A 23,969-nucleotide genomic window follows, 5' to 3' on the forward strand; every position below is an offset into this window, starting at 1 on the left:
TTTCACAGAGGATAAGTAAGACCCTGCCTGGTTCCTTCTAAATTTCTTCATGGCCTAGGCATCTTCATGTAATCACAAAAGACTGAAGGAATAATGTTACCATTTCAGGATTTAAAAAGGAATTGTGACACACTCGTAGAGTAGACCTTCTTCCACATAAAGACAGCAGCACCAGATGCTCAACAGACACCCCTTGGTGAACAACAGATAGAGGCTCTCCATGTAAGTCACAAGCAGGACTGAATCTGCAGTCAGGTTCTGTGGGCAGCCACAAAGGGATCTAAGACAGCAGCAGTGGCTCAAGGAGAGCTGCATCTAAAGCTGACACTGAAGAATTTTAATGGGCATCAAACCCAGCTATAGACAGAGGGGTAACCTGAAGGACTGAGGGATGCACAGGCCTGAGCCAAGTGTGCCTCAAGCCAACAGATCTTTCTTGTTGCCATTATTAATGGTATCAGTGTTCTTTGAATATCCTCCTTAAGGCAGATGTGGGGCTGAGGGGAATTAAGGATTAGGTTACTGTGTACTATATTCAAGACATTTTTATTGTCAACCTAAATAAAGACAGAGAAAATTATGTCTAAATGTGTTGTGTTTACTCAGGATTATATCTGGAATGCACAGAATGGCAAGCCACCAGCCCATTTGGTGAGAGAAGGATAAGGGGAGCGTTTTATAAGCAAAAAGAGATTTACATTAAGCTGCTTAGAACAGAGTTTATTGGTTCCAGAGTTTCAAAGCCAGAGCTGTTGTCAGTTATTGGTGGAGATTCCACTACTGGGCAAGTGTTCTTCTAAGAACATTGCCAATCCTAAAGCATGTCTAATGATAAGCCTTATCAAAGCAGGAGGTGTGAAAGGGTTTGCAGAAAGTTGCTGGTTTTTGTTTCGTTTTGTTTTTGTTTTTTTGAGACGGGGTTTTACTTTTTTGTCCCTTAGGCTGGTGCAATCTTGGCTCACTGCAACTTCCGCCTCCCCGGTTCAAGCAATTCTCCTGCCTTAGCCTCCTAGCAGCTGGGATTGTAGGCACATGCCAAAGCGGCCCAGCTAATTTTTATAATTTTAGTAGAGACAGGGTTTCACCATGTTGGCCAGGCTGGTCTCACCTCAGATGATGCACCCACCTCAACCTCCCAAAGTGCTAGGATTGCAGGCGAGAGCTACCGCGCTGGCTGAAAGTCCTTTGACTTTCTTATCTCAAATATGTAAGCATGGGCCTCCTCTCTTTCATGCTTTTCTGGCCCTATTTTGTCTGGGTCTGACAAAAGTGATTTCATCCTGCCATCTGCAAATTTCACATGATAATCCTAGTATTCATTACACAAGAACTTGGGTTATCAGGTTATGTAGGAAAGTAAATATGTTATTAAAATGCCCTCCTGAGCTATCCATTTATTTAAATCATCCCCCACTGAAACATCCCTGCCCAAGCACACTAGTATCTATACCAGCTATCAATCAAAGATGTGGGGTCAGTCTCTCATCGCCTGCCAGATACTATAAATGTACCTGCCACTTTCAGATGATATTCATGACTACAAAGACTACAATGCAATCAATTGCAAAGTGAAATTGCAAGTCTCATAAATGATGTGGTTCGTGAAGCAATGAGTGTGACATTGGAGAATTATTTAAATCACATAAAAAGCCACAACAGACAGGAAGAAATAATTAACAGCAGGGGAAGAGGAAACTGACCAGACAGATTCAGCAGGCATCATAGTTGACTCATTCAGTATCTCTCAACTTTGCTTGCCTTACTCTGCTTTAAACGCTGGAAAAGTTAAAATAGCCTCTTTCCCTTGTCTTCCCTGCAGCCAGCAGGAACTAGACTGCTCAGGTTCAAATCTGACTTTTCCTCTTACGAGCTGTGTGACTTTGAGCAAGTCATTTAACCGCTCTTTACCTCAGTTAGCTTGTCTGTAAAATGTAACTACCTCATAGAGTTGTTCTGAAGTTTAGATGAGTTAGTATATGTAAATCCCTAAAAACAGTTCCTGGCACATAGCAAGTACACAGTAATTGTGACCAGGAGTCTAACTGATGGAGAATTTGGGTTGCACACATGCATACCTCTTGTGGAGCTGAAGAGATACAGCTGACATTCCCACAGACTGCATATTTTGGAGGAGGGCTAGTTCCCTGAAGGACACTCTGGATGCTGAGCAAGTGAAAACCCAGAGGTCCAAAAGCTCTGTGAGATCACCAGGGACAGCTCAGTGTGATTGTCATATGTCATGTCTTTAGTCACTAGTAGCCCCAAGAGAAGGTACATAACTCCCCAACTGTTGAATTCTGGAGTCATCACCACTGCTACCCTTGCAAGACTAGTTCACAATCAGGTTTGCAAGTGTTTTTCTTCCTACCCTGATATTCCCCTTACCTTTCCTTATGCCTACTTTTCTCAGCCCTCTGTGTATTCACATAGACACTCCTTTTCCCTCCATAATGTTAATCTGTTACTATTTGCAATGCATCATCTTGCCAACACTTGGTTGACAATACATTATAATTATCAAAATAATTAAGCTCCATTTCAGTCATATTTATCAAGTTTCTACTATTCATATAACTCATACTTTTCTCCCTTAATAATTTTTCTTAGAAAACCTCTCAATTTCCTTCAGCTTGCTGGTCGTGTTCCCCTAGGAGTGCCTCAATTGTCCTGCTTCCTTCCCTGGACTCTTCAGGAACTTAGGGCTTTGGTTCCCTGAGTGCTGCCTGGCTGAATATCCTTGTCTGATTTCTTGACTACTCTTGATCCCTTGGCTGTTTAGTTTTCCTCTTGAGTATGGTGATGACTAAACATACCCAAGTGTCTAGCAAAAGCAATGCCAAGAACTAATAAAAGGCCCCCTGAGCATAAACTTACAATTTCAAACTAAAGAAATGTTTCTGTAATCATTTCCTGCCTTTCCCAACTCCCTCCATGTCATCTATATTCTTCCTAAAAACAAAAATAAAATAAAACGTAATTATAGAATTCTTGAACTTAGAGCAGATTCCGGGCTGGGCACAGTGGCTCATGCCTGTAATCCCAGTACTTTGAAAGGCCAAGGCGGGGAAATCACTTGAAGTTTGAAACCAGCCTGGCCAACATGGTGAAACCCCATCTCTACTGAAAATATAAAAATTAGCCAGGCATGGTGGCAGGCACCTGTTATTCCAGCTACTCAGGAAGCTGAGACACGAGAATTGCCTGAACCCAGGATGGGGTTGGGGTGGGGAGAAGGCTGCAATAAGCTGAGATTGCACCACTGAACTGCAGCCTGGGCAACAGAGTGAGACTCAGTCTCAAAAAAAAAAAAAAAAAAAAAAGCAGATTCCTAGTAACACAGGTTTGTAAAGCTTCTGTTTTGTGTAAACTTTCAACTTGAAGAGAACATGTGTACAACCCATGTGTGAAATTAATAAAACAGCATATAAGTTCATTAATAGGCAAGCCAATTTAACGTAGATATTTGGCAAGAACTGTGAGGAGTACCTAGTGATATATGTGGAACTTGATATAGTAGTGTTAGCAGTAACTGAGTTGGCAAAGCAGCATGAACAGATAAGGAGGCACTCTGGCAATTTGGAGAAGGGACATCTCAGTTGTTTCTTCGTGTGGTCATGGATATTTTGACAATATTTTTCATCTTGCATTATTTGATTAAACATTCATTTGGAACATAATTTTTAATTTATTAATAAAATATTATGGGCCAATTTAAAGAATAATCACTAATCGTAGAGAGCAGAGAACCTTTTTTTCTTAGCAGATGTCTCTGTAGTTGATCCTAAGTCATTTGCACTTTCACTACTATGAATAGTAGCAAATAAGGACTGTCAGAACCAGGTTGGTTTTCTTTCTTGAAGCCATCTAGTAGCCACTCTTAGACCAACTTTACTCGTAGACAAGTGGGACATCCCTTCTTGTGTAGTAGGTAGTTCTATGCACGTGCCTGTTGTGCCAAATCCCTATCAGCTCCAGTGGGGAGGGCACCAGTTTCAAGAGGCCAAAGAAGCGACCCAGAGCCAGCAAATGAGGTATGACTTCTACTGGGAGCTTACATACAGGGGAGAGAGTCCAGTGACGATGAGCTGTGCAGAAGAACCAAACTGCTTGCAAAAGGCATGTAGTTTATACAGCATTTTCACTTAGAGCCCCTTCCCTAACAATCTCCACCTAGCCACCTTCATTCAAGCCAAAGTTTGGGGCCTCAATGCCCTGTATGGTCCATGTTCCATGGGATGGGCTGCAGGCCCAGCTGCTCCTCATAGACAAGGAGCGAATCTCCAGGTTGGCCACTGTAGGATTCCCTAGCTGGGAACATACACTCAGGTGCGTCTGCCCTGCAGGGTCATTAGCAAAGGTATGCTTAAGTTATTGCTACCAGGTGTGTTTACCATATAGCACCCTATGGCATGACTGTTTACCTTGAAGAAGACTCAAGCAGGGAGCTGAAATTACTCTATTACCCTTGATTGAGGAAAAGTTCTTTTCTCTCTGGGAATTGAGCTTCTAGATTCAGGAGGAACATTCAAGGAACTATGAAGCAGCAAAATGCCCATCACCTGCACCCTCAGCTTTTCCATCTGCTGCTCCTCTCCCTGAGACAGCCAAATAAGCCCACAATAGTGACTGCCATTGGGCATACATTGTGGGCTGGGCACAGGCTAGGCACTTCACATGCATTAACTCATTTAATTCTAACAACTACATAAGGCAGGTGTTAGTGAGATGCTTATTCTACAGATGAGAAAACTGAGGTTCAGTGAATTTATGTAATTAACCCAAGATACATGGCCAATAAGATACAGAGCTGGGATTCTAAACCTGGCATTCTGACCCCAGATCCAAACCGTACTTCATAACACAGAAATCTCTGGAGTTGCCAATTGCTTGGTTAAAATGACCCTCACCTTCACTTAATATAACCCAGGAATTACCTTGTGTTAAACGTTCCCCACCACCCCCCCACCACCGCCCTGTAACCCCAACAGGGTGGCGTGAACTGTGGAGCACTTGGCATCCCTGGAACCCCTCACGAGGGAGGGGAGCTGGTGAAAGGGAGGAAGGCACACGTTTCCACAAAGGCTTTCCTGGCTACCTAAGTCCCCATAGAGGGGATGGCCCACACCCTCCTGGATAAAGCTAGGTTTATCCAGGATTTGGATTTGTGGATTTGTTTTCCTAGTGACACTGCAGGAAGAAAGTGTTTCAGGTTTAAGATCTCAGTCCTGGCCTGGTGTGGTGGGTCACACCTGTAATTCTAGCACTTTGGGAGGTGAAGGCAGGTGGATTGCCTGAGCTCCGAGTTCAAGACCAGCCTGGGAAACATGGTGAAATCCCGTCTCTAATTTTTTTTTTAATTAAAAAAAATGAGGTGGGGAAGATCTTGGTCCTTAGAAGCATGTCTGTCTCTCACTCTTTGTAGAAGCTACAGACTTGTCATAAAGATCTGTGTTAGAGACATCATCAAGTTATCCTTTGGAAGTCTAGCTCCAGGTCAAAATCCTTTGGGTGATTTTTCAGGCCTGTCTATGAGCAATGACAGAGGCTTAGACTGGCAGGCCTCATGGGGAAGCTGCCCCAGGCTGCCTGTGCTGTTACACCTCACTGATTCCTAGCCCAGGTGCCTCCATTTGGATGGCTCCTTGTCAGGGAACTTCAAAGCCACTTCTCTCTACTCTGACTCAGCACTTGTCCATTCTGAGCACTTACCTTAATATATCTGGCCAGCATCAAATTAAACACTCCAACTGTGACTTCAAGTTGAAACTGTCCCTCTTGGGTCTGTGGCTACCCAGGACTCGCCGCTGACAGGAACTTCACTTTGGAGAAAGCCTGTGCTGGTCTCTCTGGCCCCTGCGCACTGATCCCTGGCCCACCCTTTTGCTGCAGTAGCTTCTAATCTCTCCAGGGTCAGAGGGTCACAGAAAATTTCTCAATTGACTTGTTCTATCATCTTCTGGCTCCAAGCTTTCCAGGTCTGGTAGGTGTTTAAAGTGGGGGCTTCCTCCTGTGGGTGTTTTGTGGATTCTTTGGAGAGCTCTGCCCACCTCCACCCTACTCCCCAAAACAAGACATAGGTTATCCAGCTGGCAGCAATCATGCCCCAGGTGAATTCATCTCTATTCTGTCAGCACCTGACTTTGGATACTAGCCTCTAAAAAGCCAGCCAGAACTTCACATCCTCTCAGCTTTATTTGCCCCCAGCTCTTTCTTATGCTGTAACCTACATTTGGAGCACACGAAATATATGCTTACGAAGTCTATGAGTGCCATCTGGTCCTATCCCGACCCAACCCCTTTGCTGACAACCAAAGCTGTTGGCCAGTCCACCCTTCAACATTTTGGTTTACTTCTCAGACCAAAGTTGACAGCAGACTGCCATGACCCAGCTGTAGAAGACCCCTCTGCCCCCATCTAGCTATCCCAAGGTTGTCTTGAAGCCTCTTTCACTGGGTTTGAGATGTTAGGAGGAGTCCTTGCCCTTTTCTGGGGATCAGAATCAGATTCTTTTTGTTGTTGTTGTTGTTTGTTTTTTGGTTTTTGTTTTTAGACAGAGTCTTTCCCCGTCACCCAGGCTGGAGTGCAACGGTGTGACCTCGTCTCACTGCAATGGTGTGACCCTTTCCTCCTCCTCTTATGGAGAGAAGAGAGGAAGGAAGGATCCAGCTGCTAGCACTTCTGAGCCCCAAATCTCGGCTTCCTAGCCCAGGTGCCTCCATTTGGACAGCTCCTTGTCAGGGAACTTCAAAGCCACTTCTCTGTATTCTGACTCAGCACTTTCAATTCAAACAATCTCCTGCCTCAGCTTCCCGATTAGCTGGAATTACAGATGCCCACCACCACGCCCAGCTAATTTTTGTAATTTTAGTAGAGACGGGGTTTCACCATGTTGGTCAGACTGGTCTTGAACTCCTTACCTCGTGATCTGCTCACCTTGGTCTTCCAAAGTGCTGGGATTAGAGGCGTGAGCCACCACACCCAGCTGGGATCAGATTCTTAATGCACCAACAACAATTTCCAAAATCCACTTCACCAACTCTATGTCTCTACTCTCATCAATGTTTTATGTGCCCTTGACGTAGGTGAAGAGTTCAAGAGTCTGTAAGCACTTTTCTGCTAAGTCCTTTGGAAATTTGCATGTTGGTTTGTGGTACCTATTATATCTCTGGTGGCTCAGCAGTTATACATACATCTAAAGGAACTGAAGCATAAATGCTATCAACCTTAACCTAAAATGAATTTGCCTGGTGAGAAATGGGTGAAGAGTTGTCATGATGGAATGCCACCAGTTGACTCACATGCATGTCCTGACAGCTTCAAGGGTACAGAAAGGGTCCCACAATCATGAGGTCAAGCTTTTTGTAGATAAAGCATCTACATAAAAGAAGAAGAGTTTCCTCCCAGAGGAGTTTCTAATGGCCAAGTCTCGGTGAGAACAACTGGAACGAAATGACAGGCCCCACCCTACAGCCTTGTATAGTGATGGTCACAGAGAACTTGGGGTCTGCTGAAATAGCCTTTCCCAATAGCCCTGAGGTTTATATTGCCCTTAATGAATGGAAGTGACAAGTCCAAGATAAGGTCTCCTGGGAAGGTCAGGGGGTTCGAGGGAGCTTGTGGTTAGCAGGGGCTGGCTTTAGGAATACCAGGGGTCAGCTGTCCTTCTGCTTGTGGCCAATAAAATAAAATACATAAATGGCTCTTAAGAAATTCTGCTGGACTCACAGTGTAGGCATGCTAGGATGGGTGACCAATAGAGTTGGTTGACATTTGTAGGCAACACACTAACATTTGGGTGGTGACAGTGGTTTGGGACAATGGGACAATGCCACATCATAATGCTTGGTGGGACAATGCCACATCATAATGCTTTCATTTAGACGATCACCCCATTATAAGATGGGAAAACACAAGGGAATTAAGATCAAAATTAATATCCCCCCAGACCATTGGGCAATGGAAGCCATTACTGCTTAGGATTTCTTGCTCTCCAGCACTACATATAATGTATAGGTCAGGATCCTAAAAACAAAAACCCACAGGAAGATTTAGGGTCAGGCTTTTACCAGAGTCCCTGCCCATTCTCCAGGCTTAGGAAGTGGGTGAGACCGTTGAGAAGGAAACCAGGAGGCTCTCTTTATTTCCGGAGCCTAGCACCTAAAAAGCCTGCTTTTGGCTTCCTCCTACTGAAGCCACCAATCAGAGACACCCTAGAGCTCCCCAATCAAAAACTTTCCATGATCCTTTGGTAAACTCTTTGACTTTAAAGTTTACCAAAAAGCCTCACTAGCTTTCACAATATCTTTACTTTTGCAGGTAAAATCGCACCCACCTATCAAACCCTTTCCTCCCCCTCTTCTGGAGAGAAGAGAGGAAGGAAGGATCCAGCTGCTAGCACTTTTGAGCCCAAAAGCAGCTACCCCCTCTATTCCCCATCTTAACAGCTAGTATGGTCCCAAGACCTTATTTGTGAAGACTGAGAAAAATGAAAGCAAAAAGACCAAAGACTTCAAAAGAACTAGAACAAGAAGGCCAAGAACTGATGGAGATGAAGGTTCAGGCTGGAGAAACCCTGAACACCCAGGAGTTCAAGATAGACCAGGCATGGGACACATGGCATGGGTATCAGGAGGTTGCAGAGGAGCACCTAGGATTTGCAGCTCAAGTTGCCAATCAAGGCTCAGGTTAAAAGAGTCAGCTTCCCCACAGGTTAGGGCTAAGACAATGGGTAAAACGGTTCAGACTAACGCATTATCCTGCCAAGCTAAATTCTGTGACACTGCTGAGTTGCTCTATATGATTCCCAGAGATCCTTCACCTTAAGCATACTGACTTGTGTGACTCACCCAGAAGCAAAAACAGGACTGTGGAATGACATGAGGTCCCAGCAAGCACTGTAGAGTTGACACTCATCTGTTTGACTAGAGGGTAACTAGGAGGCCTTTAATGGGAGAAGACCTTAGATAACTGTATGTCCAACTGAGACATTCTCAGCAAACACAGGAACAAAAAGACAAACACCACATGTTCACTCATAAGTGGGAGTTGAACAACAAGAGCACACGGACACAGGGAGGGGAACATCACACACAGGGGCCTGTTGAGAGGGTACTAGGGGAGGGAGAGCATTAGAACAAATACCTACTGCATGCGGGTCTTAAAACCTAGATGACAGGTTGATAGGTGCAGCAAACCACCATGGCACCATGTTTACCTATGTAACAAACCTGCACACTCTGCACATGTATTCCAGATCTTAAAAGTAAAATTTTTAAAAATTAAAAAAAAAAAAAGACATTCATTTAGCTATCATGGGAGAATGAAGGAACCATATCTATTTTTTTTCTTTTGCAGTAATGTAACCCCTACATAAAAATTGATGATTATATGACATGGGACAGGCTGGGTACAGTGGCTAAGCCCTGTAATGCGAACACTTTGGGAGGCCAAGGCAAGTGGATCACTTGAGGCCAGGAGTTTAAGACCAGCTTGGCCAACATGGTGAAACCCTGTTTCCATTAAAAATATTTTTAAGGGCCAGGCGCGGTGGCTCAAGCCTGTAATCCCAGCACTTTGGGAGGCCGAGGCGGGTGGATCACGAGGTCGAGAGATCGAGACCATCCTGGTCAAGATGGTGAAACCCCGTCTCTACTAAAAATACAAAAAATTAGCTGGGCATGGTGGCGCTTGCCTGTAATCCCAGCTACTCAGGAGGCTGAGGCAGGAGAATTGCTTGAACCCAGGAGGCGGAGGTTGCGGTGAGCCGAGACCGTGCCATTGCACTCCAGCCTGGGTAACAAGAGCGAAACTGTGTCTCAAAAAAAAAAAAAAAAAAAAAAAAAAATTTTTTTTAATTAGCCAGGCAGGGTAGCGGGTGCCTGTAATCCCAGCTGCTCAGTATACTGAGGCAGGAGAATCACTTGAACCTAGGAGGCAGAGGTTGCAGTGAACTGAGATCATGCCACTGCACTGCACTCCAGCCTGGGCAAAAGAGCAAGACTGTCTCAAAAACCGCAACAACAAAAAATGGGAGTGATAGTGTAATTCCATAAGGGCTTAATTTCAGATTAAAATTCAAGTTTACCAATGTTTAAACTAAAATTTACTTGTTCAAATATATTCCCGATTAAAACTACAAATTTTCTCCTTCTACATTACGATAATTTTAAATATTAAAAATGTAAATACATTACGTTTTTAAATTTTCTCATTTTTTTGTTTTTAAATTTTCTCCTCATCTTGCCAAAAGCCTCCAGCCATTTGAAATGTAATAATTAAGCCTTAGATTGTTTATTTTTTTAGTATGTTCTTCATAAGCCTAACCCACTTGTTAGGAGGGAAAAGGAAGCCAGAATTACCTTCTTGTTGGGGATCTGTAATTCACAATAATCTGACAACTAATTTATTTCATAATGTAAATTCTTAAATTTAACTCATCATGTGTGTGTGCGCACATGTGTGTATGTATATGTGTGTGTTCATCACATGAAATATCGCCTCCCTTTGGGTTTGAATTGCAAACTTAGAGCACTTTTAGCAGTGCGTTAAGAATTCTCGAAGGCCAATTCTTTTAGGAAATTGAGCTCCTTTCATTCAAATGAAAAATGAATCCAATGCCCTTTAATGGAATTTATATTCAATTAGTTAACAAATGGAAGAAAGAATCTACTAGTGAACACATTCAGGTAACAGAATTAAGCTAATTTACTTCAACCTGATACTATTTTTTTTCCTGCTAGAACACAGTGTACATTATAGAAAAACCTAAAATTTCCTTTAATCTTCACAGTTCTTTCCAATTTTGTCTGTGCCTGAAAACACAGATATCCCTGAACTATTGTGTTACCAAATGTGATTTTTCTTTCTTAAATTAGAAGAGATCTTAATGTAAGAAACTCATTATTTATCATTAACCTCTAGCTGCTAGAGTGTACTTTTCTGCATCTGTGCAGGGCTCTGTCATCAAGGCCAATTTGTTGGTCAAGTTGACTCACGACACTCTCTATGGACTAAAATAGCTACTTCTTCCAATCAATGGTATTTCATGGTTTAAATGAACCTCTACAAATCATACAAGGTCAAATAATAAAATTTAGATAAACCACTATGCACACACACAAAAAATTTAAACAAGCCATTTACCCTCCCTATGCACAACGGAGCCATATGCAATGACACAGGGACTTCTGTGGATGTTCCACCTCCACAGATGGACTTTTGTTGCAGTTCCAAATTGCAGAGCTTTAAAATGGATTCAGCTTTTGAAAATTACATTAAATGCTGAGTAAGGACATTGCCTACCAAAATGGTTGCAACTAAATATATTTTAAAATGCATTTTTGGCAGGGTGTGGTGGCTCACGCCTATAATCCCAGCACTTTGGTAGGACAAGGAGGGCAATAACCTGAGTCAGGAGTTTAAGATCAACTTGGCCAACATGGTGTAACCTAGTCTCTCCTAAAAATACAAAAATTTACCTGGTAATGGTGGCGCATGCCTGTAGTTCCAGCTACTTGGTAGGCTGAGGCACAAGAAATCACTTGAACTTAGAAGGTGGAAGTTGCAGTGAGCCAAGATCGCACCACTGACTATAGCCTGGGTGACAGAGTGAGAGACTTCATCTGAAATAAAAATAAAAATAAAAATTCATTTACTCAAATGATCATTTTTCCCAGGTTTCCCTTGACAAATGTCATAGCCTTGATAATCTGGCTTTATTACAACAGCAACCAAAATTATAGAAGTGCTTAAGCCACAAGCAAGCAGGGGTCAGGCCTGGGTTTTCTTCAAGTCTTCCCTCTAGGATAATGTATCAACCAATTATAATTTGTTGTTAGATTTAGGGGTTTGAAGGAAGTGGGTATATCACCCACTCAGCCACATAAAGTGCCATTTTCACTGATTTAGGGCAGTGCAGGGTGGCCTTAGTGAGATAAACAACAGCTTTTATGAGGTTTTGTTAAGTCACTTTGTCTGTTCTAGATTTGACTGAGGCTAACTTATGTGTCTCAGTCCATAGACTGAGTGACTTACAAACAACAAAAATTTATTTCTCACAATTCTGGAGGCTGGGAAGTACAAGCTCAGGGCACCTTCACATTTGGTATCTGCTGAGGGTCTGCTTTCCAGTCCATACACAGTGTGATGGTTAACACTGAGTGCCAACTTGACTGGATTGAAGGATACAAAGTATAGATACTGGGTGTGTCTGTGAGGGTGTTGCCAAAGGAGATTAACATTTGAGTCAATGGGGTGGGAAAGGCAGACCCACCCTCAATCTGGGTGGGCACAATCTAATCAGCTGCCAGCGCTGCTAGAATATAAGCTGGCAGAAAAATGTGAACAGAGAGGCTGGCCTAGCCTCCCAGCCTACATCCTTCTCCTATGCCAGATGCTTCCTGTCCTCGAACATCAAACTCCAAGTTCTTCAGTTTTGGAACTCGGACTGGCTCTCCTTGCTCCTCAGCCTGCAGATGGCCTATTGTGCAACCTTGTGATTGTGTGAGGTAATACTTAATAAATTCCCATACATATATATATATATGTGTGTATACATATATATGTATTTGTATATGTGTGCATGTATATGTATATACACATGTGTGTATATATATATTATAATTATATATATATATATTAGTTCTGTCCCTCTGGAGAACCCTAACTAATACACATGGCATCTTCTCGCTGTGTCCTTACATGATCAAAGGGGCAAGGCAGCTTTCTGGGGCCTCTTTCCTAAGGGTACGAATCCCATTCATGAGTAATCTGCTCTCATGACCTAACCATCTCCCAAAGACTCCCATGCTGATGCATAAGGCCACTGCTCATTTATTAACTCCCAGTGAGAAAGGAACTGTTGGGTAGGCCAGATAATATGCCAGCTTGAACAGCCCCTTCTTCCCCACAGGCAAGCAAGGGAAGCCAGTTTAAAGGCTGGTTATCTGGTCATGGCATCAGAGCAACAGATGGGAGTTACACGAGTCAGGGGCTTGGTCCCAGAAGATTTTGGTAGCCACTGGACCATGTCTACAATAGTCATTCCTGTCTTGCATGCTGGCTGGGCACCCCTTTCCCTGAATAACATTTGAACGGCACCAGCAACATTTGCTTCAGGGACTGTCCCTTTTCTAATTTCCCTGGCCGACCAACCCCCTCTTCACGATGATTTCTTTCTTTAGATACTTTAGTACATTCAATCAAGTTACCAGCAGTTGGGCCACCTGGGAGCCACTCTGTCTCTTTAAGATGACTTTGCATATCTCTGCTCTGAGCCCTTTCAGGTTCAGAGGATCATTTATTTTCTTTTTTTCTGAATATGGCAGGGGAGTAGCACTTAGCTCATGGTTGCCTTCACTTAAAACCTATATGTAACAACAAAGGAAAATAGAGAAAAGCCCCTGGGGATTGTGTATTCTCAGGAAGGTGTGTTACTCTAGGTAGGAGAGCCTTCAAAGTTAGATAGACATTAACCTTGTAGAGAGGAGACAGAAGTCATGCCAGATGGTGGGTGGTAGCGGAGTATGGGAGGTGGGGGTTTTGGGTGGTGGTGGAGATACTATCTGGGCAAAGATAAGGAGAGAGGCATGTCTACTTTCTCTGATAGTTTGTACGGCTGGGACTCTTTTTTCTCAAACATATCTCCAGCACCTAATAGTGTCTGACACACAGCAGATGCTCAATAAACATGAGAGAAGAACAGAGATTAAAGAAAGCAATTTATTAAGAGTAAAGGATTAATCCTAGAATTTTATGTTGGGAAACCCTGAATCAATGGAAAGTATAATAGAGCTAGCATCAGAAAAATCTGAGTCGTATGAGCCTGTGTGTGACCTGGAGCCTGGCTAACCTCTTTGAGCTGTTTCCTCACATGTAAAACAAGGAGGATAACACTTATTGTATTCACTTCACAGGATTACTGTGAAAAGCAAGTATAATAGTGAGTGGGAAAGCTGCCTTGTGAAAGAACTGTACTCACAAAAGATAGTTGCAGTAAGGAAAAATAACCAAGCTCCTCTTATGGTCCAAGGAAAAGCCACTATGGAGGACAGCACGGGTCTGTCTCTGTTGCATTCCTCATCTGTTAGGCAAGATCATGGGGGAAGCCTGTGGATGGGACTGCCAGGAGCTGGAGAAAAAAGAAGGATGGTCGCCAAAAGTTGGCAGACTCACCAAAATTAAGAGAGCAAGCAGAGCCGCGAGGCAAATGAAAAGCTCAGTACAATAAAACAAAAAGGAGATTTCAAATAGAGCAATGAAAGGAAGGCATTAAAAACAAGCCAGGAAGGCCGGGCGCGGTGGCTCAAGCCTGTAATCCCAGCACTTTAGGAGGCCAAGGCGGGCGGATCACGAGGTCAAGAGATCGAGACCATCCTGGTCAACATGGTGAAACCCCGTCTCTACTAAAAATGCAAAAAATTAGCTGGGCATGGTGGCGCGTGCCTGTAATCCCAGCTACTCAGGAGGCTGAGGCAGGAGAATTGCCTGAACCCAGGAGGCAGAGGTTGCGGTGAGCCGAGATCGCGCCATTGCACTCCAGCCTGGGTAACAAGAGCGAAACTCCGTCTGAAAAACAAAACAAGCCAGGAATATTAGAACCACAAAGAGGAGACCAAAAAGAGGGTCCTAAATGTAAGCATATTCCCAGAAAAGAGTGGCTGCCCACGGCTACTTAAAAACAAACAGGTTTATCAAAGTATCATTCACACATAATGCAATCATTTGAAGTGTACAATTCAATTCAATGGCTTTTATTAGAGTCACAGTTATGCATCCATCACCATGACCCATTTTAGAATATTTCATTAGCCCAAGAAGACAACCCATATGCTCTAGCCACCATTCCCCAATCACCCCACCCCACTGTCAACCCTAGGCATCTATTAGCTTACTTTCTATGTCTACAGATTTGCCAATCTTGGATATTTTATATAAATGGACTCATACAATACATGGTCTTTTGTATCTGTTTTCTTTCACTTAACATAATGTTTTCAAGTTTTGTCCAATGTTGCAGCACGCATCACTACTTCTTTTTATTAGTTAATAATATTCCATTTTATGGATATACCATATTTTGTTTATCCACTCATCAGTTGATAGAATTTTACACCCAGCTGAATTACCATTAAGACTGAGGACACAATCAATTCTTTTATTTACCACATGCTAGTATTTTCAGTCCTGTTAAGATATACCTAAGTCTTAGGCTGAAGAGAAAGACTGAAATTGTAATTGCTTGTTAGCCACGTTTTATTCATTTCACATTTGAATATGAAAAAACAGTCCACGTTATTCACTTTAAAAGAACAATGCCTCTGCTTCCTCTAAGGGACAATGTGCCACAGGGCAAGTACTCACTTGGGAAGTACAACTAACGACTTAGTGGAACGCTGTTTTCATTGATAGCCATTGAAAAAAAATTAAATGTCTGCCTAACTCTGCTTAAAAGAAAACTGTGGACCACTAGAAATTACATGTAGTAAGAGACCCGTCCTTTCATTTACATGCCATTAACAGAGCAGTGTTATGAACTATTCTTCCAGTTATAAGAGTTGCAATGAGTCCTCATCTGGTGCCCCTAACTCTGAGTGTGACCTGAGCCACCAAAGCCTGGGCTTCTCCAGGACAGAAGGTCTGGAGCTTCCATTTCATAAAACTAATAGATTCATCCTGGCATTTAACCTCTGACCGTTCCCTCACTAGCAGCATGCTAGTCCAGACTCCAGGAAATAACTGTGGTTATGCCAGAGGGTTCCAGAAGTGGGAGCCCCAGAGAATGGTCGATGCCCCAATCAATGAGATGAGGGAGACTGTATGTGGCTTGCTCAAGAGGAGGACCACCGTCAGCGAACTGCTTCAGCCTTCCCCAAACGTGAAAGGAACCTAGAAGAAAGTGAGTAAATCTACGAAGGTATTCCTCTTGCAGCTGATGTTTACCTTTGGTTGAAAATTAGTCATACTTGTTCATTTCTGACCTTCAGCCTGGGATCCTCCCTTAGTTCTATATTTTCTCTGCCTGCGATCTGGGCCCAGCGGCCGTGAGGGAGCCATAGTGGCCTCGAAGGTGGCAGTGAGCTGGCAGCAGGCACCCAGACCGTCCTGACGGCCACAAGAGGGGCCGCCGCAACCGCCTCGGGCCCATGGGTGCCCCCGGGACCCCGACTGAGGGGCAGCCGGCCGCAACCAGGGGCAATGTAACAGCCCGCAGCCCCTGCGCTACCAGCGGGCGAGCTGATCAGCCGTTGGAGAGAGAACTGCCCAGGCGTGCGGACCAGCATCCTGTGCGCGGACCAGCATCCTGTGCGCAGACCAGCATCCTGTGCGCGGACCAGCATCCTGTGCGCGGACCAGCATCCTGTGCGCGGACCAGCAACTTGTGCGCGGACCAGCATCCTGTGCACCGTGCACGGGAGCGGCAAAATCCTGCCTAAGAGTCCGGTGCTCAACAGGCACGTGGCTAAGAGCCACGGCCTGCAGGATGGCATAGTCAATCCAACAGTAAGAAAAGATTTGAAAACTGTACCGAAATTCTACTGCTGTTCAATCAAAGGCTGCCCCAGAGGCCCTGACAGACCATTTTCTCAATTTTTTCTCATAAAACAGCACTTTATGAAAATGCATGCTAAGAAGAAGCACAAATGTAGTAAGTGTGGCAATTCATATGGCACAGAATGGGACTTGAAAAGACACGCAGAGGACTGTGGCAAGATCTTCCCGTGTACATGTGGCTGTCCCTATGCCAGTAGAACAGCACTGCAGTCTTACATCTACCGAATTGGCCACGAGATCCCTGTAGAATACAGGGATCCATCTAGTTTTTAAAAAGGAAAATTGAAAACTGCTTGCAAAACCAGAAGGTTACCAATAAGACCACTAAATCATTGAACAACCAGCCAGTCCCTAGATTAGACACTCAAGAACTAGAAGCTTCAGAAATAAAGCTAGAACCATCTTTTGAAGACTCCTGTGGCTCTAACACTGAAAAGCAGACCTCTTACAACCCTGCCAAGATATCCTCAGAAGTGGCTTTGGTTAAACTACCAGTGATGCAGTTTTCTCTTATGCCTGTCTTTGTGCCTACAGCTGACTCCTCAGCCCAGCCCTTGGTGGTAGGTGTCCATCAGGGCTCTGCCACAGGGGCTGTGCACTTGCTGCACTTGTCCGTAGGATCTCTGATCCTTGGCCTAGATTCAGAGGCTTGCTCTCTAAAGGAGAGCTTACCTCTTTTCAAAACTGCTACTCCTGTTGCTGTTAAGCCCGTAAGTACAGGTGTTCAAGTGAACTTGGGTAAAAGTCCACCTGCTCTTCTACAAGAACTAGGAAACACATGTCAAAAGAACAGCATTTCTTCCATCAGTGTGCAGACAGATCTGTCTTATGCCTCACAAAACAACTTTATACCTTCTGCACATGGGCCAGCACTGATTCCTCTGTGTCATCTTGTTCTCAAACTGATTTGTCGTTTGATTCTCAAGTGTCTCTTCCCATTAGTGTTCACACTCAGACATTTTTGCCCAGCTCTAAGGTAACTTCATCTATAGCTGCTCAGACTGATGCATTTATTGACACCTGTTTCCAGTCAGTTGGAGTCTCCAGAAAAACTGAAACCAGTGGGATACAAAGTCCAGCAGAAGACCACGTACAGATGGACCAAGCGGCAATGTGTAGAGACATTTTTCAGAATGTTCATTCATCATATAATGTTGTTACAGGTAACATTATAAGTAACAGTTTAGTAGCAGAGACAATAACTCATAGTTTGTTACCTCAGAATGACCCTAAGACTTTAAATCAAGATATTGAGAAATCTGCACCAATTATAAACTTCAGTGCACAGAATAGTATATGCTTCCTTCACAGAGCATGACAGATAATCAGACCCAAACCATGGATTTATTAAGTGATTTGGAAAACATCTTGTCAAGTAATCTACCTGCTCAGAGATTGGATCATGATAGTCTTTTGTCTGATACAAATCCTGGACCTGACACCCAGCTCCCATCTGGCCCAGCCCAGAATCCTGGAATCGATTTTGATATTGAAGAGTTCTTTTCAGCCTCAAATATCCAGACTCAAACTGAAGAGAGTGAACTTAGCACCATGAGCACTAAGCCGGTCTTGGAGTCACTGGACATAGAGACTCAAAGGACTTCCTACTTGCAGATACCTCTGCTCAGTCCTACGGGTGCAGGGGAAATTCTAACTTCTTTTTTTTTTTTTTTTTTTTTTTTTGAAATTCTAACTTCTTAGGCCTTGAGATGTTTGACGCACAGACACAGACAGACTTAAACTTTTTCTCAGATAGTAGCCCTCATCTGCCTCTGGGAAGTATTCTGAAACACTCCAGCTTTTTCATGAGTACTGATTCATCTGACACCAAGGCTCAAACTGAAGGAATCTCCACTGCTAAAAATATACCTGCTCTAGAAAGCAAAGTTCAATTGAACATTACAGAAACACAGACCATGAGTTCTGCGTTTGAAACCCTGGGGAACTTGTTCTTCACCAGCAATGAAATTCAAACTGCGATGGCCGACTTTCTTCTGGCTGATCTGGCATGGAACACGATGGAGTCTCAGTTCAGCTTCATAGAAACCCAGACCTCTGCTGAACCACACGCAGCCTCCAACTTCTAAAACCAAAAGTGGAGTCCATGTGTGAGACAGCATCTACCATTTCCTCTGGATCAAACTACAGAATGGGGACAACAGTATTCTATTGAATGTAGTCGATGATGCAGTTGCTTAGCTTCTTTGCAGTTCTTTGACTTTTGTAATGTAAACATGAAATTTGTGTATAAATGTGAGTCTATTATAAAGTATGAGATGTTGATCTAAAAAAAAAAAAAGATTTTCTCTTTCATGTGGGGTGTGGTGGTTCATGCCTGTAATCCCAGCACTTTGGGAGGCCAAGGTGGGAGGATCACTCAAGGCCAGGAATTCAAGAACAGCCTGGGTAATACAGTGAGACCACCCCTGTATGTATAAAAAATAAAAAAATTGACCAGGCATGGTGGTGTACAGCTACTCCAGAGGCTGAAGTGGGAGGATGGCTTTAGCTTAGTAATTCAAGACTGCCATGAGCTACGATCACACCACTGCACTCCAGCCTGGGTGACAGAGCAAGACCCTGTCTCTCAAATATAAAAATTAAAAAATATTCTCTCAGAAGGCAGAGAAAATAGGACCTCTATACATATTTTCTTGTCTGAATTGTGTGCTTTTTGTAGTTTGTAGTTTTCTGAGTTTATAAGTAGCCCACTGCATGATAATTTGAAGGAGAAGAAAGCAAAGCCAAAAGCATGAAGAAGAAAATAACAGTAACTTTCCACTTGGATTTAATCACAGCATCTGCTCTGTTTTCTCATTTTGGAAGTCCCTGTTTTACATATTTGGATTTCCTGGACTTGTGCATCATGGCTTCTCTCTTCTCTGTGTCATGTTTGCCTCTATTCAACTCTGGGGAAATGTCTGATTTTTCTTGCCCTAATTTAGCATCAGCTATGTCTCCAGTGACTGTCTCCACTGCATTTCCAGCCATGGCATTGTGTCTTTCACATGTACCTTAGTTAGCTCTGGCTGCTGTGACAGGATATCATAGACTGAATAGCTCTTAAGTAACAGAAATTTTATTTCTTACAGTTCTGGGGACCAGTAGAGATCAGGGTGCCAGCGGGGTCAGCTTCTGATGAGGGCCCTCTTCTGGGTTGCAGACTACAATCTTCTCACTATTTCCTCACATGGGGGAAAGAGGATGAGAGCTCTCTCTGAGGTCCTTTATATATGGACACTATTCCCATTCGTGCAAGCTCCAATCTCATGTCACCTCCCAAAGGCCCCACCTCCTACTACTATCACATTGAGGGGGTTAGGATTTCAATATAGGGATTTTTGGGGGACACATTCAATCCACTGCAACATGTAAACAATTTTCCTGCCCCGATCATTCCCCGTTTCCTGTCTGCCTGCTCCTGTGTCTTAGGTGCAATGTGCCCTTGACTCTCTAGAGAATATGAATTAGAGCTGGCTTAAGGCTTCCTAATGGGCTTGAAGTAATATTTTCAGAGGGGAACATTTTTGTTCTGATTTTTCAGGTTAGGCGCCTCTTATGTCTTTAAAAATATCTGTTAATATGTCCAGTGCTTTTTCTCCATATTAAAGATGTGCCTAGTGTTGGAAGGTAAGATAGATTCTAGCAACAGCTGTGAGGATCCCCAATCAAATCCCACAGGTTTATTGACATAAATGGTCTCAAGTTTTCTCGAATCCTGCTTTTCTGGATTAGAGTTCTTGTTGCAAGAGGGAAGTCAGGGCCTGGTGGCTGGAGGAAGCTTTGCAGATGTTCCTTTTCTGAGTTTGCTGTGTAGCCCAAGGTTCATGAGGCATCCTACCCTTCCTCAGCCATGACTGCCCTGGTTAGGAACCTGCCTCTTATTTGGAGATGATGTCTGCTCCTGCTGGGAGCTGTGTGAGTGTCACCGAGGGCTTCTCCCTGTGCCTGGCTCTGACACTGGTGGGATTGAGATTTAACACCTTGCCTTGAGTCCTCCCATCACCCACTCTGACTTCCCCATGGTGCTCATCCCTCCACCTTCTCCCACTCTAAGATAAGAGGTCTTGTGGAGTGGGGCCTGCTTGTGCTACTTTCCTCTAATTCTTATGTTACAATTAGGGCACTACTTTGGAATTATGGATTTAAATTGGTTATATGATTTATTCATTGCCTTTAAGAGTAAAGGAATATTACAAAATATTTGTTTTCTATTTTAAAATTTTTGAATTATAAATTCAGGGGGTACGTGTGCAGGTTTGCTACATGGGTGTATTGAATAATTCTGGGTTTTGAGCTGCCATTGAACCCATCACTCAAATAGTGAACATAGTATCAAATAGGGAGTTTTCAACCCCTTTCTCCCTCCCTTCCTTCCTCCCTGTCTCTCCCCTTTTGGAGTTCCCAGTGTCCATTGTTCCCAGCTTCATGTCCAAGTGTACCCACTGTTTAACTCACAGTATTTGATTTTCTGTTTCTGTATTAATTCAGGATAATGGTCTCCAGCTGCATCCATATTGCTGCAAAGGACATGATTTCATTCTTTTTTATGATTGCATAGTATTCCAGAATATATATATGGCACATTTTCTTTATCTTCCTTCCTTCCTTCCTTTCTTTCTCTCTTTCTTTCTTTTTTTCTCTCTCTCTCTCTCTCTCTTTCTTTCTTTCTTTCTCTTGGCAGAGTCCCTCCCACTGTCACCCAGGCTGATCTGATTATAGGTCACTACAGCCTTGATATCTTGGGCTCAGATCATTCTCCCCTCCCAGCCTGCGAAGTAGCTGGAACTACAGGCATATAACACCATGCACAGCTAATTTTTATTTTTGTACAGACAAGGGGGTCTCACTATGTTGCCCAGGATGGTCCTGAACTCCTGGCCTCAAGCCATTCTCCTGCCTCAGACATTTTCTTTATCCAAGCTACCATTGATGGATACTTAGGTTGATTCCCTGACTGCCAAGTGCAGATGTCCTATTGATAAGATGATTTCCTTTCCTTTCCTGTGGTTAGATACCCAGTGGTGGGATTGCTGGATCATGTGATAGTTCTATTTTTAGTTCTTTGAGAAATCTCCATACTGTTTTCCACAGGGACTAAACTAACTTACATTCCCACCAACAGTGTTCCCTTTTCACCACATTCTCACCAACATCTGATACTTTTTGACGTTTTCATTGTAGCCATTCTGACTGATGTGAGATTCTATGTTATTGTGGTTTTTAAATTTGGCATTCTTCTGATGTTAACGGAGCATTTTTTTCATGCTTCTTGGCCACTTGTATGTCTTCTCTTCAGAAGGGTCTGTTCATATCCTTTGCTTACTTTTTAGTGGGTTGCTTTTTTCTTGTTGATTTTTTTAAGTTCCTTATAGGTTCTGGATATTAGTCCTTTGTTGAATGTATAGTTTGCAAAGAAATATTTGTTTTTAAAAAGAGGGAATAAAATAAAACAAATATTTGCAAAGAAATATTTGTTTTTAACAAAAGGGAAAATTAACTGTCTTGATAGTTGTTGTGCTGAACACCTATTAGCCTTAACAGAGAAGACACCAGGTTCTAGAGGCCAAAGAAGAGACTCAGAAACAAGACATAGGGTTTTATTAATACTAGGGGCTGGCATACAGAACAGAGGCCAGTGGCAGCAAGTTAGACAAGATATCTACCTTCCTATAGTCCAGGGGCCATGGGCTGGACAAAATATCCTCATGAACCTCTCCCTGGTAACATCATTTATTTGGAAACTTGAGCCTCAATACCCTATACGGCCCATGTTGGATGTGCCAGGGACTCATATGTCCCTCATAGACAAGGAGCGAGTCTCTGAGTTGACCACTCCCAGATTCCCTAGCACGGTGCACACATTCAGGTGCATCTACCACACAGGGTCATTCCAAGGGTATGTTTCAACTATTGCTGTTGGGTGTATTTATCCTACAATAAGGCTAGGTCTGAAGCAAGTATGAAAATCCTGTCCTCCACTGTCCTGTACTTCCTGACCTGGGTGGCCATGCAGTGAGATCTAAGCAAGGTAGAGGGGTCCGAGAAAGCCTTGTTTTCTCTTTTTTTTTTTTTTTTTTTGAGACGGAGTTTCACTCTTGTTACCCAGGCTGGAGTGTAATGGCACGATCTCGGCTCACTGCAACCTCCGCCTCCTGGGTTCAGGCAATTCTTCTGCCTCAGCCTCCTGAGTAGCTGGGATTACAGGCACGAGCCACCATGTCCGCTAATTTTTTGTATTTTTTTTTAGTAGAGACGGGGTTTCACCATGTCGACCAGGATGGTCTCGAACTCTCGACCTCGTGATCCACCCGCCTCGGCCTCCCAAAGTGCTGGGATTACAGGCTTGAGCCACCGTGCCCGGCGCCTTGTTTTCTCTTGATAAAGGATGCAATATGTGGCTTACCTGCCTTTTCCCCTCTTGTCACCTGGACTGCTGATATATGGGTGGCACTGCAGCTTGTGACCATGGTGGGAGGAGCTCGAGGATGAGGGCAGCATTACAAGATGGCAGACGGAAAGAGAAAGTACCTGGGTGCCCATGTGACATCTTGGAACTGCTGAACTAAGACAAAGAACCACCTACTTCTGGATATTTGATTATGTCAAAGGGAAACTGTTTAAGTCATTATAAATTGGGTTTTCTGCTATGAGCTTCAGAGCACATATCTGATAATTTAATAATCCTTTGCCTACACTGAATCACCTGCAGTTGACATCCCAAAGATTTTGCAGCATCCTAAATCAGTAGTGATGTGAGAATCACTACTCTAGAAAACTCTGGAAATAATTCCTCCAATGTGTACTACTCAGCTGGGTGGAACCACGCATATTCTCTCCAGAACACTCTGTTTTGAATGCTTATTCAACTTTATGAATACATCATGATCTGTTGATTATTGTACTTTGACACCTCTTTAGGTGCCTTCTTAGGACAAGAGTTGGACAGTACTTATGTGGCACAGAACTCTAAATTGCTAAGCCCCAAATTTTCTGTAGAACACTATGTCACCAATGTTCTTTTGTCAGGCAGCACCAGTGACACAGAGGAAACGAAAGCAAATCTATTATCTATGTTACTATGACATAGTTAATTATTTAAGTGAAGTGGTTTTGCCTTAATTACAGAACATTTTTCAATTAAATTGCATTTGACTACTCACAACTTTTGTTCAAGGAGCACTTCATATTCAGACATCTCTAATCACAGCACAAAGCGCTTCAACAAACACTTAATTCAGTTAAATGGAAATAAAAACCATAATGCATGACATTTCTCCTGCTAAGGGAAATCTCTGGCCATTATGTCTGTGTGAGTTGAGGGTTTAAAAATAAAGAGCAGCTTCACTATCCACTTAGAGTATTTCTAGGAGTATGGAAATGGAACCCAAATTATATTTGTTCTTCAAAACTCCCAA

General features: G+C 43.3%; 1 long non-coding RNA gene and 1 pseudogene across 1 annotated transcript in view; one reads left to right on the forward strand and one right to left on the reverse strand.

The window, feature by feature from the left end:
- Positions 1-23,969, reverse strand: part of LOC141585602 (uncharacterized) — a 142,964-nt gene that overhangs the window by 46,308 nt on the left and 72,687 nt on the right. The window contains exon 2 of the long non-coding RNA XR_012519157.1: positions 11,478-11,621. This is a non-coding gene — a long non-coding RNA (uncharacterized LOC141585602). The remainder of the gene's footprint in view (positions 1-11,477; positions 11,622-23,969) is intronic.
- Positions 16,597-18,638, forward strand: LOC101035436 (ATM interactor pseudogene; annotated as a pseudogene).

Source organism: Saimiri boliviensis, chromosome 9 (genome assembly GCF_048565385.1).
Source record: "Saimiri boliviensis isolate mSaiBol1 chromosome 9, mSaiBol1.pri, whole genome shotgun sequence".
NCBI lineage: Eukaryota > Metazoa > Chordata > Mammalia > Primates > Cebidae > Saimiri > Saimiri boliviensis.